Raw genomic sequence first — 18,490 nt, forward strand, 5'->3', positions numbered from 1 at the left:
AAAATTGCTCCCAAAATCAAATCTTCCTCCATATGATAGCAACCTTTCATTCCACATCAACTTTTGACATGACAAACACTCCCTAATTTGGGTTATGTGGTGGGAGCTCATAAACATCAATTTGCAAATTAAGAAAAGGAAAATTGATGCCCCTTCAACAAGAAGCCACCAGAATCATGAAACTCGGTGCATTTTTGGATAAAGAAAAATCCAATTAAAGCCATGTTGATGTATTGAGATGCCCTCCTATTTTAACTTTTCATCAAAAAAATAATGTTATATTTGCTTTTAATAATGTTATATTTGCTTTTAATATTTTTCAATATCTATGACATGGTAGGGTATTAAAAGGTGCATTAAGCAATATTTTAAACCTTTCATAGCTCAAATGAAACATTAGAACAATGCTTAGTAACACCCATTAATTTTTTTTGAAATGGCAATTGCATGGTGCTTCAGGAGGAAAAATGATGGGATTTGAAGTTGTAATAAAGGATGGAGATATTTTTTAAAAACATTGAAATTTGAGAGCTCCCTTGTAACCAAGGATAATCTATATGTGCTTTTTTTTTATATTCTTAAATTTATCTAATATTCACAAAATTAAATTCGAAGACTGATGATGGCATATGGACCCTTATAAAAGTATTAAAATTGAGATTTTTTTAATTTTGAGGATGCTTTATGAATCCATTCGTGAATGCTAGAACATTAAAAGTAGGCCCAAAACTCATCCAATTATCTTGTAAATGACTTTCCACAATCATATTGAATCATCTAAACTTTCTACAAAATAGATTTTGAAGATGAGCTATACAAAAATTAGATAAAAGAAAAGGAAAAAACATAAACCCCAATGCCAATATAGGGGTAGGTAGGGTTGTTGATAGATAGGAAGATAAATAATTACCAAAACTAAAAAATAATAAAAAATTATTATTAGGTAAAAAGAAAGATCATATTTGAAGATAGGAGGTAAAACCTAGTAAAATACAAATTTGAACTTTCCTTAGGCTTACTACAGGCTAATCCATCAAGATACATATACATAAGCATAAATTAAGTAATGATTACTAAGATTGATAATATATAGTGACTATTTTTAGAAAGGAAATGCAATTGAATGCAATATTTGGCTCTAGGACCAAAGAATGTATGCCAATAATGAATATCTAATATTTATTAATAATATGATCATAAAATAGTGTCAAAATCAATAAAACTTAAATGAAAGCCTAAAGAAGATCAATATGATAGAATATTCTAATTTATTCAAAAGATATAAATATTACAAGATTATTGATTACTTGCATTATAACAAGATGCTCACATGAGAGCTACAAGTGAGTACATAGGATACACCACCAAGAGATATGAATTTACAAGTAATGTGGGATAATGGAGTTGTAACCACATGTGTGCATAACATATCCATTAAAATAGGAAAGAACAAGCCATGTGAAGCAAATACAACCTACTTAAGTAGATACCTACCCAATCAAGCTTATTATATCTTAGTTGCACATAATATAATAAAGTAATTAATTAATTGAAAACATAAATTAATGCACATAATCCCCCTAAATATAGCTTAAGTGAGCTGGATAGATGGATATATATATATTTAAATTGACGCGTTTCCATGTTAGATTCCCATGTAAAAAAGCATACCCTTTAAATTAAGAGAAAGAGAAAGATAAAATTCATAGAAAAAAGTTCCCCTATAAGAAGATGGAGAAAGAAAAACATGTGACTCCACTCAAAAAAATTGAGAAGGATAAAACCTCATGCAAAAAAAAAAAAAAAACCCTATAATAGGAAGAAGAAGAGAGACCACACAACCCCCAAATGTATTTTCTCCTACACTAATAGTAGAAGCTCAACTTTGAATGCTAAAGATGATCTATGATTTTTAAACAACATTTCTCCCTTTAGGAAGAAAGAAATCCAAAGGTGTATGCAGAAGATATTGATGCACATCAAAAGGGGCACAAGGCACAAAAGAAAAGTTCAAATGTTAGTAGATTAGTCACAACCAAAACGAAACACAAATGAACTTACAAACCTTAAGATGCATATCAAGAGAGATGTAAAGCACACAATAAAGAACATACATAAACGAAAAAGGGAAAGAAAACCCCTCAAGATGCTCCCCAAAATGCTCATAGATGTTTCTCCCTTGTTCCTCTCCTCTCCAAGTCCCAAATGAGTGTAGCTCTCAACTTTTAGCACTATCCATGGATGTCATATGAAGATTCAAGATGGTTGTGAAAATGAAAACAAATGCTTATGCAAGTGTGAATGATTTACCATGAAAAAGTTCATAATTAATCTATATAAATCTTAGTATAATAACAATGCAAATGCTTCTTAATGCTCTCTAAAATGACTATATGTTTGATGCACAAAAGAATTCTGATCCTGATAATGAAGAATGAGAGCTCTATTTATAGGGGAAATAGGGCAATGGATGGTCAAGATTGAGTAATCTTAACAAGGGCTGGGATTGAAAGTTAATCAATCCATGTGATGGCTTTCATCCCAATCCCATGATGACAAATGTCAACATGAGATGGCTTGAGAGGAGAGGGAAGAAGCATTAAATGCTTGAGATGACATGAAGGTTACCCTAGGAGGGTTTGGTTAGGCTTGAGTTAGTGAATAAAGCTTTTATCCAATGAATAATGTCTTTATCCAATGGATAAACTCTTGTGCAAGAGTTAATGGGGATAACCATGGTCAAAGAAATGAATGCTTAAAGAGACCCATGAGTTAAATGAGGGTTGAGTTAAAGGGAAAGCCTCTAACCATGTGGGTAAGTTGAGTTAACCATTAATGGTTATGTAAGAGCCATAAATGGTTTGGAAGACTTTGGGGGTTAACTTGTTGAAGAATAAAAAGCCTTTAATGCATTTCAAAGACTTTGGAGGCTTTGAGAAGTGAATTCTCTTTGCTTAGGAATGTGACAATAATTAGGAGATGAATTAGGCTAAATTGGAATGGATTAGAAGAATCTAGAAGGGGTTTAGGAGGCAAGTGGGTTATGTAGGATTTTGCAAGTGGGTGAGGGAAAATAGGATTTAATTAAAATAAAATCTATTTATTGGTGCAACTTGTATTTGTACGAAAATGCAAGTGGGGTGGGATTTAGAGATTTATTTATTTAAATGAGGAAAGGAGTTAATTTAAACAAATATGTTTTATTCATTTAATTGTTAGAGTATGGTTTAATGAATTAATTTAAATAAATTGAATAATTTATCTAATTAATATAAGAAGAGGTTTAAGATGAATTAATTAAATATCAATTTAATTAACGGATGACTGATGGTTAAATAATCAAATAAATACTAAATATTCATTTAATTAAGTGGACATATTTATGTGTCTACATTTGCCCCTCTTTGAGACGGTGCGGTTTATTGCGTCGTTTCAAAGAAAGAAAGATGGGTATGAGAAATATGCCCCATAAATGTTAATTTAGTGGGTGGTATGCCCCCTTGAGAGATGGGCCAAAAAAATTTCAAAAAATCGGGCGATCTCTCGAAAAAGAGAAAGAAGTTGGGGGGAGGTAGAATAGAAGAAATTAGAAATAATGGTGAAAGGATGGGAGAAAACGAAGTGAATAAGGAGAAATGAGAGGCTTTTGAAGCTCACAGGGACCACGGCGATGAGCGGGGTGAAGTAGAGTTAGGGTTGGGGGGTATATTTGGAGGGGAAGGGGTAAAACTGTCTCATTTGCACCTATCTCCCTGGCAGTTTGGAGCTCTGATAGTGACCTTGGGCGAAGGAGTGAGCAATAATCATCATGGTCGTGCCTATAGCAGATCACCTACTAGAGAGGGTCCGCCAATACCAACGGCCAGAGGACTACGAACCGCCGGTACACAAATGTTGAATTTTGTTTTTGATGCATTTTTATCATGTTTTTCTCAAGTGTCAAAGTCCAAGTAAGACAATAGTGCTAGACCTATGTTTTAGCACTTTTGTCGCCTAAAGTAGCATTATTGTGAGTAGAGTGGCGTGATTGTGATAGATGCCCCAGTGTTAAATAAAATATCACTTGATGCTTATGTTGATTGATTCATTGGTTGTTTTGGTGAATCATAGTAGCCCCGTTGAGACTAGGTCATCTGTGATTAATGCTTGTTGTAGTCTAGGATTGCCATAATCGATTACCTGTTGAGACCCGAAGATACTTGATTAAAAAGTATGCGTTGATAGTCTAGGTTGAAACTTAAGAAAGTTTGTATCAAAACAATTGATATTTGTTGATATGTGTAGGAGGATCTACCCGTCTTATAGATGCAAGAGGGCATTCTGCGACATAGCAGCTATGTGAGCAATTGTCTAAGGTGGAGATCGATTGTGTGTGTGCAACCGGTTTATATGATATGATGTACCTAAATGTGATTCAGACGAATCGTGGATTATTGACAATGTTGGCCGAGTGATGCAACAATGAGACATGCTCCTTTCATTTGGCAATGGGAGAGATGACCATGACACTGGAGGATGTATGGAGGATACTGCATATCCTGATTAGAGGGGAGCTTGTGACATATGATCACCCCCTAGGGACGACAGTCGTACAGAGGATATTTACTGAGGATATATACATTGAGGATGGCTTTGTGGCATGGGAGGAGATAGCGGCACTCTATGAGCCACTACCATTAGTACTAGTAGGTATCATCGGGGGTTTGCTTTGCGTTGATCGATGTTCGCAAGGATTGGTCATTGGTTGGGGCCAGGTGATAGAGAAGATGGTGACAAAGGGGACCCATTATGCATGGGGACCATGTGTGTTGGCACACCTCTACAGGGATTTGCATGAGGCAGTGTACCAAGAGAGTAGATCACTAGGTGTAGTGATCACTTTGTTACATATATGGGCTTGGGAGCACTTGCTAGTCACACGATTGGTATGTTTGAAGTTTAGGATGATAGATTACCCCTATGTATTTATGTATGGAGGTTTGATGACCAAACCCCATTTGGGGAAGTTGGAGTTTTGGCAGTGGGCATTAGATGACTTAGATACGGTCATATGGAGGCCTTACACTGATTGTGAGGACTAGGAGGATGATGGAGAGACCTTACTGTATGTATATGTGACTTGATTTTTGATTGGTCATACATCCCATATTGTGGAGAGATAGTTGCTAGGGAGAGTGATGAGACAATTTCGGCAGAGGCAGAGTATGCATGGGTAGTGCGGGAGAGATTTTAGTGGGGGGCGGTTTTTCTCTATGATCAAGCCCTTGAGGAGTTCCCTACATTACAAGTGAGACCATGGCAAATGAGGCCAGAGATTGTAGATGTGAGGGTGACAGAGGTGTATGCACAGTATCGCACCGCTCATTCGATTCTACGGATTTTAGATCCTGTAGAGCCCATACCACCATTTGAGGATGACAGAGCATCGCAACATGGTAGGAGGAGGAGAGTAGGCAGGGGTGGAGCAGGTTGGGGAAGTTTTGGAGGAGGTGGAGGTAGTGGGGGAGGTGTATTTGGGGGTGGAGATGGATTTGGAGGTGGAGGTGGCGGAGGAGGAGGATTAGAGAGGAGAGGCAGAGGTGGGAAGCCTTTACGACTGTCACAGGGCCCGTTGATACAAGGAGTAGCAAGAGCATGAGGGAGAGATGTCAGTGGTGGAGAGGGTGGTGATGAGGCGATGGAGATGGGATAGGGAGTCATAGGGGGTGGAGAGGAGCCTATGGAGATGGGAAAGGGAGCTGTAGGTGGTGGAGAGGGAGACCTATGATATTTTATGATATTACGGTTATAGACTCACTTGACAGTCGTCGAGGCACAACTGGATAAAAGATGTAGAGATTGCAGCCAGGGATGTCCAATTTTTGCACAGGAGGCCAAGTTGACTGTAGTTGTGTGAGAGAGAGATGATGCAGTGGATAGAGTGAGGGAGCTACAAGATAAAGTTCAAGTTTTGGAGGGAGTGCAGGGACAAGGTCCAACTCGGAAGGTGCTGAGGGAGATGCGGCGAGCAGGGGTAGAGATTGACTATTGGTGGGGATTATATGAGCAGGTTGTACCGAGTAGTCAAAGAGCAATGAGATACTCCTAGATGCGGCGAGTGAGATCAGAGCAGTCACAAAGGGGTCAAAGCAATGGTGGTGTGATGGGTCCCCCTTGACAAGATGGTGAGGGTGGTGGGGGAATGACATCTAGTCAAAGTGTCATTTGAGGTGTTTCTATGCATTGTTAGATTATTATTAGATTGATACTTGGATGGCTCTTGGTAGCCGATATTTTTAGACATCATTGTACTCTGATACATGTGTTCTTTTTGATGCAATATATGATTAGATCTCATTTTTATGGTGATGATATGATATGGATCCATGTGATGATATGTTTGCTTTATGCAACATGATGATATGAGTTATGCTTAGATACATGATATGGAGATGTTTACTTTCTAGATGTACATGTTTGATGATAAGATTTCTATATGTATGATATGGATGATTTGCTAACATGTGGATGCAGGTTAATAGATGGATGATGCTTTTATAATGATATTAATATGATGAAATGATGATGATTTATGCTAAATGATGAGATTAGATAATGAATAATGATATTTGATAGATAATATTGTACATGTTGAAATGATGAGATGATGATATGAGTAAACTATGCATGTTTTTAAGATGAATATAAATTAATGAAATGTGTATGAAAATGTCATATATGTTTTTAAATGAATGCACTAAAAGGATAGATGAGTGTATTTGATGATGGATAAACAAATGCACTTTAAAATGAATGCACTTAAAGGAGTAAATGAATGCACTTTATTGATTTGAATGCACTTAATAAATAAAATGTAACTAAATGAATGACTGAATGAATGCACTAAATGCAACTAAATGATGATGAATGAATGCACTTAATGAATAAATGCACTTAATGCAAGTAAATGATAATGAATGAACATACTTAATGAAACTAAATGATCATGAATGTACTTTAATGATTAGATGAATGCAACTTAATGAATAAATGTACTTTAAATAATAAAATGAATGCAGTGATTTAAAATCCAACTAAATGATAATAAATGCACTTGAATGAAGGAATGAATGTAATGATTAAATGCAACTAAATGATAATAAATGCACTTGATGCAAGTAAATGATATGAAATGATTTAAAAATGCAAATAAATGATAATGTCATTCCTACATGATATATGAATGTCAAGTTGGTAAGAAAATGTAGATATGGAATGGAGATGTGAGATGATGTATTAGAGAACTTCGTCATGATTGTACCCAAGACCAAGTTTATAGGCTTATCTTTCTCATAGAAACTTGAATTAATTGCATGTGAACAACATGTATGAACAATGAATGAGCAAATGGATGGGTGATATGCAACGAAATGCAATATAAACAGATGAGATGAAATGGTGATCCATGGTTTATTCACAGTGCTTAATTTTCATCATTGAGCATGGTAGTATCGATCTTAGCCGAGGTAGCAGAAACCAAGGTTGAATGTTTCACCTATAAACAAACATCGTAGACAAGGAAAGTTCCCCTCCATTCTAGTTCATGTACAAATGGTCGAGGTATATGTTGTAGTCAGTAAGCCATAGTGATCCATGATTGTATTTTTTCATAGGATCGCATAGCTTAGTGAAATTACCATGTAGACACCATTAGTATATTCCCTAGAACTTCATTGGAACAATCCGCAGACAACAAACAAAGAAAAAGATATCAAGAACCATCCTGACTACTCTAATCACTTGTGGATATCCTAGAGTAGCATAGGGACCTGATATAAATAAATAAATAATTGACCAAGTGCTTATCAGCCAAACAAAATTTTATTGTCAAAGAAAATGTTACCATGTCTTGTTTGTGAGGAAGGATGTATCCTTGTGAGACTCGGTATTCTTCATCATCTATTAGATTGTGCAAGGATACCCCTAGAGATGGTAATTCCACCTCAATAGGCAAGATTGCTTCTGCTCCATAAACCAGTGAGTAGGGGGTTGCGCCTATAGGGGTTCGAATGCTAGCTCGATATGCCCATAGTGTTGGATTCAAACGAATATGCCAATCACAACCAACATCATTGACTGTTTTTTTGAGGATCCTTATTGGATGTTTTGGCTTCACCATTGCCTTGTGGGTAATATGGGGTGGAAAAATGGTGTTGGATATGAAACTTCTCACAGAGCTCACGAACATTTTGATTTGAAAGGGAGCTCGTTATCTGTGATGATGGACATAGGTACACCATACCGGTAAATGATGTAATTGAGGATGAATGCGGTGATCTTCTTGCCAGTAACTTGGGTGAGTCGAACGGCTTCGATCCACTTTGTGAAGTATTCTATGGCGATAATGATAAATTTATAACCATTGGATGAAGATGGATGGATTTTACCCACAAGGTCAAGTCCCCATTGACAAAAGGGCCATGGTGTTGTGATAGGTTGTAATTCTTGTGTTGGGGCATGTATCAGATCTCCGTAAACTTGGCACTTCTTGCACTTTCTGACAAAATAGTAGGAGTCTTTTTCCATGGAGGGCCAATAGTATCTGACTCACATGATTTTCTTTGCTAGTGAAGGACCGCTTGAGTGAGCCCCACAAATTCTTTCATGTACCTCTTCCAAGGCTTTTGTTATCTCATCTTGTCCCTAACATCAAAGGAGAGTAACATCAAGACTTTGTTTGTATAGGGTTTTGGCAATGATGGTGTATCTAGTGGTTTGGCGGATAACGATTTTTCGTTGGTTGTTTGATTGGTTAGGGGGGAGTATGTGGTCACGTAGGTAAGTGAAAAACTCACCGTACCATGGGGAGTCAGAATTGGTAAGGCGACATATCATTTCAAATTCAGGGATATCATAAGCGGAGATCCAAATTTGTTCTACCAAGTTCTCATAGCATGTCGAATTTTGTGGAAGATCTAGGAGAGATGCAATTGTAGCCATTGCATCGACAGTTCGATTCTAATCTCTTGGTACTTGCTCAAATGTGATAGTTGTAAATGATTCTTTGAAACTATCCACCATCCTTTTGTACAACATGAGCTTATCATCCTTTGTTTGGTATTCATTAGTAACTTGTTGAATGACCAATTGGGAATCTCCATATACTTGTAGCTCTTTTAAATATATAATATAATATATAATATATTATAATATTATATAATATATATATAATATAATATAATTATATAATATATTATTACATTATATATTATATAATATTATATTATATTATATAATTATATAATATTATAGAATATTTTATAATTTAATATTATATTATATATTCTATAATATTATATAATTATATAATATAATATAATATTTTATAATCTAATATTATATTATATATTATGCATTATATAATATATAATGTAATATAATAATATATTATATATTATATAATATGTAATATATAATATATTATTATATTACATTATATATTATATAATTTATTTTTTAATTTAAAATTACCTATAAAAATCGGATATCCGTTTTATTCGATATCCGATTTGCTTAGGTGTTTACCATGCCAAGGTGTACTGACACCTAGGCCAAGCAAAAAGTCAACATGGATTTTTGCATTTTTAGGCGAGTGGAGAAGGCTATTTTTTCACATCGCCACTTTTTGCCCCCCCCATGATCCTGCACTAACCCAAAAACAAAAGTTAGAGTCAGTATCAGAAGGTTGTGTGTTCGATTCACATCGGGTTCACCAAATGATGCACATCAAAAGGAGCACAAGGCATAAAAGACAAGCTCAAATGTTAGTAGATTAGTCACAACCAAAATGAAACACAAATGAACTTACAAACCTTAAGATGCATATCAAGAATGATATAAAGCACATAATAAAGAACATACATAAACGAAAAAGGGAAAGAAAACCCCCCAAGATGCTCCCCAAAATGCTCGTAGATGTTCCTCCCTTGTTCCTCTCCTCTCCAAGTCCCACATGAGTGTATCTCTAAGCTTTTAGCACTATCCATGGATGTCATATGAAGATTCAAGATGGTTGTGAAAATGAAAACAAATGCTTATGCAAGTGTGAATGATTTACTATGAGAAAGCTCCTAATTAATCTATATAAATCTTTGTATAATAACAATGCAAATTCTTCTTAATGCTCTCTAAAATGACTATAAGTTTGATGCACAAAAGACTTCTGATCTTGATAACGAAGAATGAGAGCTTTGTTTATAGGGGAAATAGGGAAATGGATGGTCAAGATTGAGTAATCTTAACAAGGGTCGGGATTGAAAGTTAATCAATCCATTTGATGGCTTTCAACCCAATCCCATGATGAAAAATGTCAACATGAGATGGCTTGAGAGGAGAGGGAAGAAGCATTAAATGCTTGAGATGACATGAAGGTTACCCTAGGAGGGTTTGGTTAGGCTCGAGTTAGTGAATAAAGCTTTTATCCAATGAATAATGCCTTTATTCAATAGATAAAATCTTGTGCAAGAGTTAATGGGGATAACCATGGTCAAAGCAATGAATGCTTGAAGAGACCCATGAGTTAAATGAGGGTTGAGTTAAAGGGAAAGCCTCTAACCATGTGGGTAAGTTGAGTTAACCATTAATGGTTATGTAAGAGTCATAAATGGTTTGGAAGACTTTGGGGGTTAACTTGTTGAAGAATAAAAAGCCTTTAATGCATTTCAAAGACTTTGGAGGCTTTGAAAAGTGACTTATCTTTGCTTAGGAATGTGACAAGAATGAGGAGATGAACTAGGCTAAATTGGAATGAATTAGAAGAATCTAGAAGGGGTTTAGGAGGCAAGTGGGTGAGGGAAAATAGGATTTAATTAAAATAAAATCTATTTATTGGTGCAACTTGTATTTGTAGGAAAATGCAAGTGGGGTGGGATTTAGAGATTTAAATAAATATTTATTTATTTAAATGAGGAAAGGAGTTAATCTAAACAAATATGTTTTATTCATTTAATTGTTAGAGTATGGTTTAATGAATTAATTTAAATAAATTGAATAATTTATCTAATTAATATAAGAAGAGGTTTAAGATGAATTAATTAAATATCAATTTAATTAACGGATGACTGATGGTTAAATAATCAAATAAATACTAAATATTCATTTAATTAAGTGGACAAATTTATGTGTCTATAGATATTATTATTCTCTAAAAAATAAGATAATAAAATACATAATGTGTGTATCTTAAATCTATTAAGACGTTGTCATATTAGTGTCAAAAGGTGTTATATTCAAATTAGGAATCACGTGTCTAAGTAAAGAATGTGACAATTTATCTAACCATGCGGAAATTGATGAAGAATGAGTACCAAAGATGTGGATGACTCCTTCAAGAGCTATTAAAATGTCTTCAAGTTGATAAAATATTATGGAAAATGCTAGTAAGATAAATCATGTGTTGTGAGCTAATTCAAGTATAGTAGCTGTAGACATTCAAAATTGGTCATCAGTCCTACATCGCTAACCTAATTTTTAACGTGTTTTCTATGTCACATTTGATCTTCATCATATGTTGACATTGTGTCATTCTTTTGGTTTCATTTCATTTCAAATCCAACCCTAATCAGTTTTGTTCATTCACATTTGGTCTTAAATAATTATGATTGATATTTTATCATTTTCAAATCATTAAAATTAGTCTCATCTTGACAATTAGACTCAATTCGCTCTTTGTTGATAATTAATCAGTCATTAATTATCAACATCTTTATCAATCAATTTCAATCAGTCTTATGTGACACATTATTTTCCTTTAATGGCACTTTATCAATCGATCTTATCAGTCTCTTATCAAAATCATTATCAATCTTGGGTCTTTTTCAATCTTTGTCCTATTTTGTTGTCAACCTCAGTCGATTGTCATTATTTTTTATCAATTATTAGCCAATCGATCATCACTATTAGGACCTAATTCAACGATTGGGTTGATATCTTAAATTGTTCAAATCATTTCCCCTAGGTTGATTAATTAAATAATTAATCAATTCCCTTTCTTACTAACACGTCCTCCCTTTTGAATAAATAAATGAATATTTATTTATTCTTTCACTTTGTTTTTACAATTAATATTTTTTATATTAATTGGCTAATTTGAGTTATGAGTGGAATTAATAATTTTAATTTATTAATTCCACCTCATTCTTGTTTAAAGGGAATATTTCGAGTACAAATGGAATTTTCCATTTTCCTTTTGATTTAATGCCTTTTTCTCTTCACTTCTAATGGTAATTTCCCTTTTAACTCATTCTTGCACGAAATCTCAGCCATTGGATTGAGTTGATCTTGTTCGTTCAATGTGATCTTTGTTAGATACTTGATCAGTCCCAAAGACACTGATAGGGGGGTGGTGGATCAATGTCTAACTGGTAAACAAAAGATTTAAACTTGTTGGCAAATTTATAACCCAAATTAATATACCAGTAAGAAAATAATAATGCAATAAAGAGAAACAAAAGTATAACCATCAATGCACACCATAACACAGATATTTTTGGCGAGGAAACCCGGTAGAGGAAAAACCTCGGTGGGATTTGTGACCCACAATATTTACTCACTGGCCAATATGAATATATATTACTTATACAATAGGGGTCTGTACATGCAGAAAGGCCAACAACCTAGAGCCCACTGCTCAATACAAAACAGGAGTCCCACTGAGTACAAAATTGGATGATTAAATCCAATGACAATGTAGTGCTCAAAATAGCATCTGCAATGCTGGATTCAGTACTAGTTTAAGCTCTGTCAGATACCTCTGCCATAAACCTTTCTTCACTCTGCTCTGCTCTTATTCGCTCATAAAATAATTACATCATAATGCATATATAGTTATTCACTCTCATATACTACATACATTCATTACCTAATTATATTTCCTTACTTCGCTTTCTTACATACAAAATGACCTACAAGATCTCATACATATATGAGTCTTTACAATACATAATGTCGGCTATACAAATAATATTACAATACAAAACAATATAATTTCCATGTCGGCTAGGAGTGTCGGTAAGATCTTCTGTCGGTGTAGACTAGATGCTGGTGAGAATAGATTTGTAGTGCCTGTTGATGTCGGTAAATGATGTTTGTTGCCGGTGTAACCTGTGAACCAAATTACCAGTTGGTTGCCATCAATGACAACATCAACTATTCTCATATGAGTGTATAATGCCAAAAATCTCCCCCTTTGGCATTGATGGCAACACTCATGAGAAAAATCCAAAAATGAAGTCCAAAACTGATCCAAAAATAAAAGTGCTCCCCTTGAGCAAATGATCCCTTCTGTACATTTGTCTCCCACACTACTAATCCCCCTTTGACATCAATGACAAAGGATGTAAAAAAGAATCAAAGAGTTCAAAATTCTACCTCAAAGTTTGTAACTGGTTATGTACAATTTGGGAGATATTCGCTAAAACCAGATTAAGACTCTGCATAAATTTAGTGCTGTCAGAAATAATGATTTTAGTTTGTCTAATCATCTCGGTCAGATAATGCATTAGTTGCTCCGGTGATCTTTCTCCTTGAATGGTTGCTTTAGACAACTCAATCCGTTGTGTTAGAAGGTTGTCCAATCTAGGACCAAGTTTATTTTTCAACTCCCGGGCCTTCATTCTTATCCTTGCTTTTTCCTTTTCTAGTTTTACAATCTTTTCTTCAAAAACTATCATTTCTTGATCCAAAACTGAAGTAAGTTCCGAAGAACCTATCATGTTGTCTACTATATCATCAATCTCCTTTTGTGTTTTCCTTATTTCCTCATCAATATCCTATGTTAGGTGGCGAGGCTTGCATGCTTCCTTATACAATTTTTTATATTCCAAAATAGTGGAATTAAGTGTCGGTAATAAAGAATCAATATGCTCAGTACAGTCTTTAATAGTCTTATCAAAGAATTTACTTTTCTCCTTATTCACCCTTTCCGTAACAGTCTCTTCATTAATTTTATCTACAGCTAGAATATTTGAACCAATGAATTTGGACAATGTGTCCAATTTACCTAAAGATCCAGAAATATGATCTATCTTACAATCCGGTGCAATCAATTTCAAAATAGGTAAAGTATCATCAATGGCCTTAAATGCTAAGGCATTGCACTCAATGATCTTCTTTATGGAATCTAAAAGTACATCTGTCACATTAGTAGGCCTATAATCCATAATGGAAGTGCTAGGCGGAGTGTGAGGTTCTGCAGTTGGTTTCTTCTCATCTTCGGATTCCTTAACCACTTCTGCTATCTTGCTTCCATCATTAACCTCTTCTTTATTCATTGTTTCTTCCTTCTGCTCACTCTGTTTTTCAACTTTGTTTTCATCCTTACTGTCTACCTTACTGACTATTGGTTCAACTATACTCTATTCTTGTCCCTTTCTAGTTTCAGTTTGTGCTTCTACCGATTTCTCAATGTTAAGCTAAGTATCATCAGGGATGGTATCTGTTTTCTTAACTTCAGTTGTTTCCTCAATATTCTGTTGAGAGTCAACAGTGTTGACTAGTGACTTAGAGATCTCAATACTTATAGTTTCAATTTCTTTACCTCTGAAGTTTCCTTATCCATGACAATGTTAAAATCCTAGGTGTCCACATTCATGGTAAAAAGAATTTAAGACTCTGGATTAGTGTCATCTTTTGTCATTTCATCTGCCTTATCTTCCGGTTGACTATCAGTTTGTGTTGGTGCCTCTATAGTTATTGGTGGGGTGTCATGTGTTGGTGGAGGAAGGTTATCCTTGACTATGATGTCAAGTACACTACCAATTTTCCCTTTACCTTTATCTTTTTGATATACCTTAGCAAAAGATTTATCCATTTTTTGTCCGTCCTTCTCTTCTTTCTTCTCTCTTTCCACAAAAAATATATCCCACTTATTTGTTGTCTCATCTGCAATTTCCTTAACTCTGCTTGCCATAAGGCTAACATGTTGGTGACCGCTCATAAAAACTGTTCTATTTGCCTCTAATATTCAATCATCAATTTCCTGCTTGGAATTAACAGGATGCACAACAAGTAGAGTTTCTACCTTTAATTTCTTGTCTAACTCCATTACAAACATTCTCTTAGTCTCTAATCTTAAGTACAAATCATTTGGTAGATCATCTACAACTTCAATAAGAACTTTCTTGTATATGTCTAGGTATAAAATAATGCTTCCCTCTATAGTATCCTTATCTGAATCCTTGAAAGAACGATAAAGTTTATTCACATTACCAAGGTTGCCTTCTTGGGTGATTTCATTAATCATCTCTTCCGGTGTAAGAGTATCTGGTGCCTTAGGTTCAGATTTCTTCTTTGGAGTCACTTTCTTCTTTAGACCACTAGGCTCTCTTACAGCCTGTTGTTTCTTTCTCTGTGTTCTTGACTTCTTGGGAGATGGAGTAGGTGTCAATGAGGGTTTTATTTTCTTCCTATCCACTCTCTTGAATTCAACTGCCCTGTCACTATCAGAATCAGATGAAGTAGCCACAGGGGAAATGTGAGTTAGCGGTTTCTACTCTGATTGACTTTCATTCACACTAGCAACAATACCACCAAGATTCATCAATCCTTCTATAACATCCTTTACCATCTTAGAAGCATCTTTTATAAATTTGTCTCTTTTCTTCCTCTACTTCATCATAGCTACACCACTTTCAATGGTTTCAACATTTCCAAAAATTTCCTCTAATGGTTCCAGTGGAGCATCTAGGGGTATTTTAGCATACGAATCTAAGATGTGAGAATCCACCTCATATCCCATTTTAGTAATCCAGACAGTTCTGGGTCTAACTGCTTCCATCCAGATTTCATCTCTTTTCACTACAAAGCATATCTATTTATCATACTTATCCACAATGCTTTGGGGAATCCTTTCCCTTTGTCTCTTTTTAGCTTGGAAATTCTTGAAATAGTCTTTTACTAGCTCATCGCCATCATATCCCATGCTGGTGATTGCCTCCTTTATCTTTTAACTGAGAAATCCTTGAATGCTCTGAAAATACCTTTGTTGCTTCGCCTTTAGAATGTCTTTTCTCAATTTCGTTCTCTTCGAATGCTTGGATGCTTGGTGAATTGAAATGAGAAGTTATCGTGCCTTTATAACCAAAAATTAACTCAACTGCAATAAATGCTTCGCCGGTGAAGTGAAAACTCCACATATCCACTGCTAAAGAAGAAATATAACTTCTTACCACCAACAGAGGGTAAATGCATGATTTTCAATTTGTTGCCATACCCCTAAGGATTATTCCTTAGTTAGATGAAGAATCACCTGTTGGTGCAGGATTACTTTGTTTTGCCGGTGTAGAGACAAATTCATCAATTCTCTAATCTCTCTTCCTAATCCATTGTTTAGAAAATTCTTGCTTGATTTTAGTCACCTTTTCTTTGCCTTTGATATTGGATCCTTTAGTGTTTGTCGGTATAGTCTTACTTCTACAAAATTTTGCAATATGCCCAATCTTGTTACATGCATAACAAGTTACATTGTTTCTCTGAATAGCCTTTCCATAACCTTGACCAGTTTGAGTTCTGTATTGATTAGATAAATGTCCAAATATACCACAAACATAGAATTTCACATTCATTATACAATTTTCTGAGTTATGACCATTTTTATTGCATTTGGAACATTGACCGGTGGGTAAGTTTGTATTCTGATTATTCCTAAATCTGCACTGATTTGCTCTATGACCAAATTTGTTGCAATTAAAACATTTCCTATTGAATTTATAAGCATTTGGTTGCCTTACTGGTTTGTTGTGATCATGATTGTTTGCAGTCCTAGAACTTTCTCCATGTTCAAATCCAAGTCCAACTGTATCTCCATCAGGTTTTTGACTTTTCAGCATAGCATCAAGATTATCTGAACTCTTGAATTTGTCTTTGTATTTATTTGCAGTGACCAAATCACCTTCCAAAGTGCTAACTTGTCTCATAAGTTCCTCTTTGTCATGTTGCATGTGAATCAAATCAGTTTTAAGCATATCATTTTCATAACTAAGCCTTAGAGATTCATTTTATCTTTCATTAAGTCTTTTGGCCAAATCTTCTCCATTCTTCTTTCTATCTTCAATATCCTTGCATAGTCTCATGGTTAAATCTTGCATCTCATTCTTCATGTTGATGTTCTCTTGTCTCAATTTCTCTGCAATATCTCTGAGAGTTTCTTTTTCTTCATCATCTTGATTTTGCAATTGCACATGTAATTCTTTTCTCTTATTCTTTTATATAACCAGGTTATCTTGAAGTGCTTTGATGAATTCCCAAGCAGTTCTGAGTTCATCTTCCAATTTGATATTCTTCAATTTTTCTGCATCAAAATCTTCAAGAGCTCCTTCCAATTGTTGTCTCAAACTTTCCATCGGCACTGGTTTCAGAATCTTCCTCAAGTTGTTATGCTTCTGCAAATAGAGAATTGGGTTCTGATACCAAATGTTAGATACTTGATCAGTCCCAAAGACACTGAGAGAGGAGGGGGGGGGGGGGGGGGGGGGTGAATCAGTATTTAACCGGTAAACAAAAGATTTAAACTTGTTGTCAACTTTATAACCCAAATTAATATACGGGTAAGCAAATAATAATGCAATAAAGAGAAACAAAAGTATAACCATCAATTTACACTATAACACAAATATTTTTGGCGAGGAAACCCGGTAGGGGAAAACCTTGGTGGGATTTGTGACCCACAATATTTATTCACTGGCCAATATGAATAAATATTACTTATACAATAGGGGTTTGCACATGCTGGAAGGCCAACAGCCTTGAGCTCACTGCTCAATACAAAATAGGAGTCCCACTAACTACAAAATTGGATGATTAAATCCAATGACAATGTAGTGCTCAAAATAGCATCTGCAATGCTGGATTCAATACCGGTTTAAGCTCTGTTAGATACCTTTGCCATAAACCTTGCTTCGCTCTTCTTTGCTCTTATTCGCTCATAAAATAATTACATCATATTGCATATACATTTATTCGCTCTCATATACCGCTTACATTCATTACCTAATTATATTTCCTTACTTCGCTTTCTTACATACAAAATGACCTACAAGATCTCATACATATATGAGTCTTTACAATACATCATGTCGGTTATACAAATAATATTACAATACAAAACAATATAATTTCCATGTCGGCTACGAGTGTCGGTAAGATCTTCTGTCAGTGTAGACTGGATGTTGGTGAGAATAGACTTGTAGTGCCTATCGGTGCTGGTAAATGATGTATGTTGCTGATGTAACCCGTGAACCAAATTACTAGTTGGTTGCCATCAATGACAACATCAACTATTCTCATCTGAGTGTATAATGCCAACAATCTCAAAGTCTATAAATTGGGCTCTTATTTCCTCATTTTGGACATCTTAGCAGTTTACATTTACGCTATCATTATGTTGAATCCATATACTTTTAAATCTTCCAGTATTCTCGCCTATCATGTTTTTTTCCCTTGTTTCATATGAGTT

This window comes from Cryptomeria japonica, chromosome 6 (genome assembly GCF_030272615.1).
Source record: "Cryptomeria japonica chromosome 6, Sugi_1.0, whole genome shotgun sequence".
Classification (NCBI taxonomy): Eukaryota; Viridiplantae; Streptophyta; class Pinopsida; order Cupressales; family Cupressaceae; genus Cryptomeria; species Cryptomeria japonica.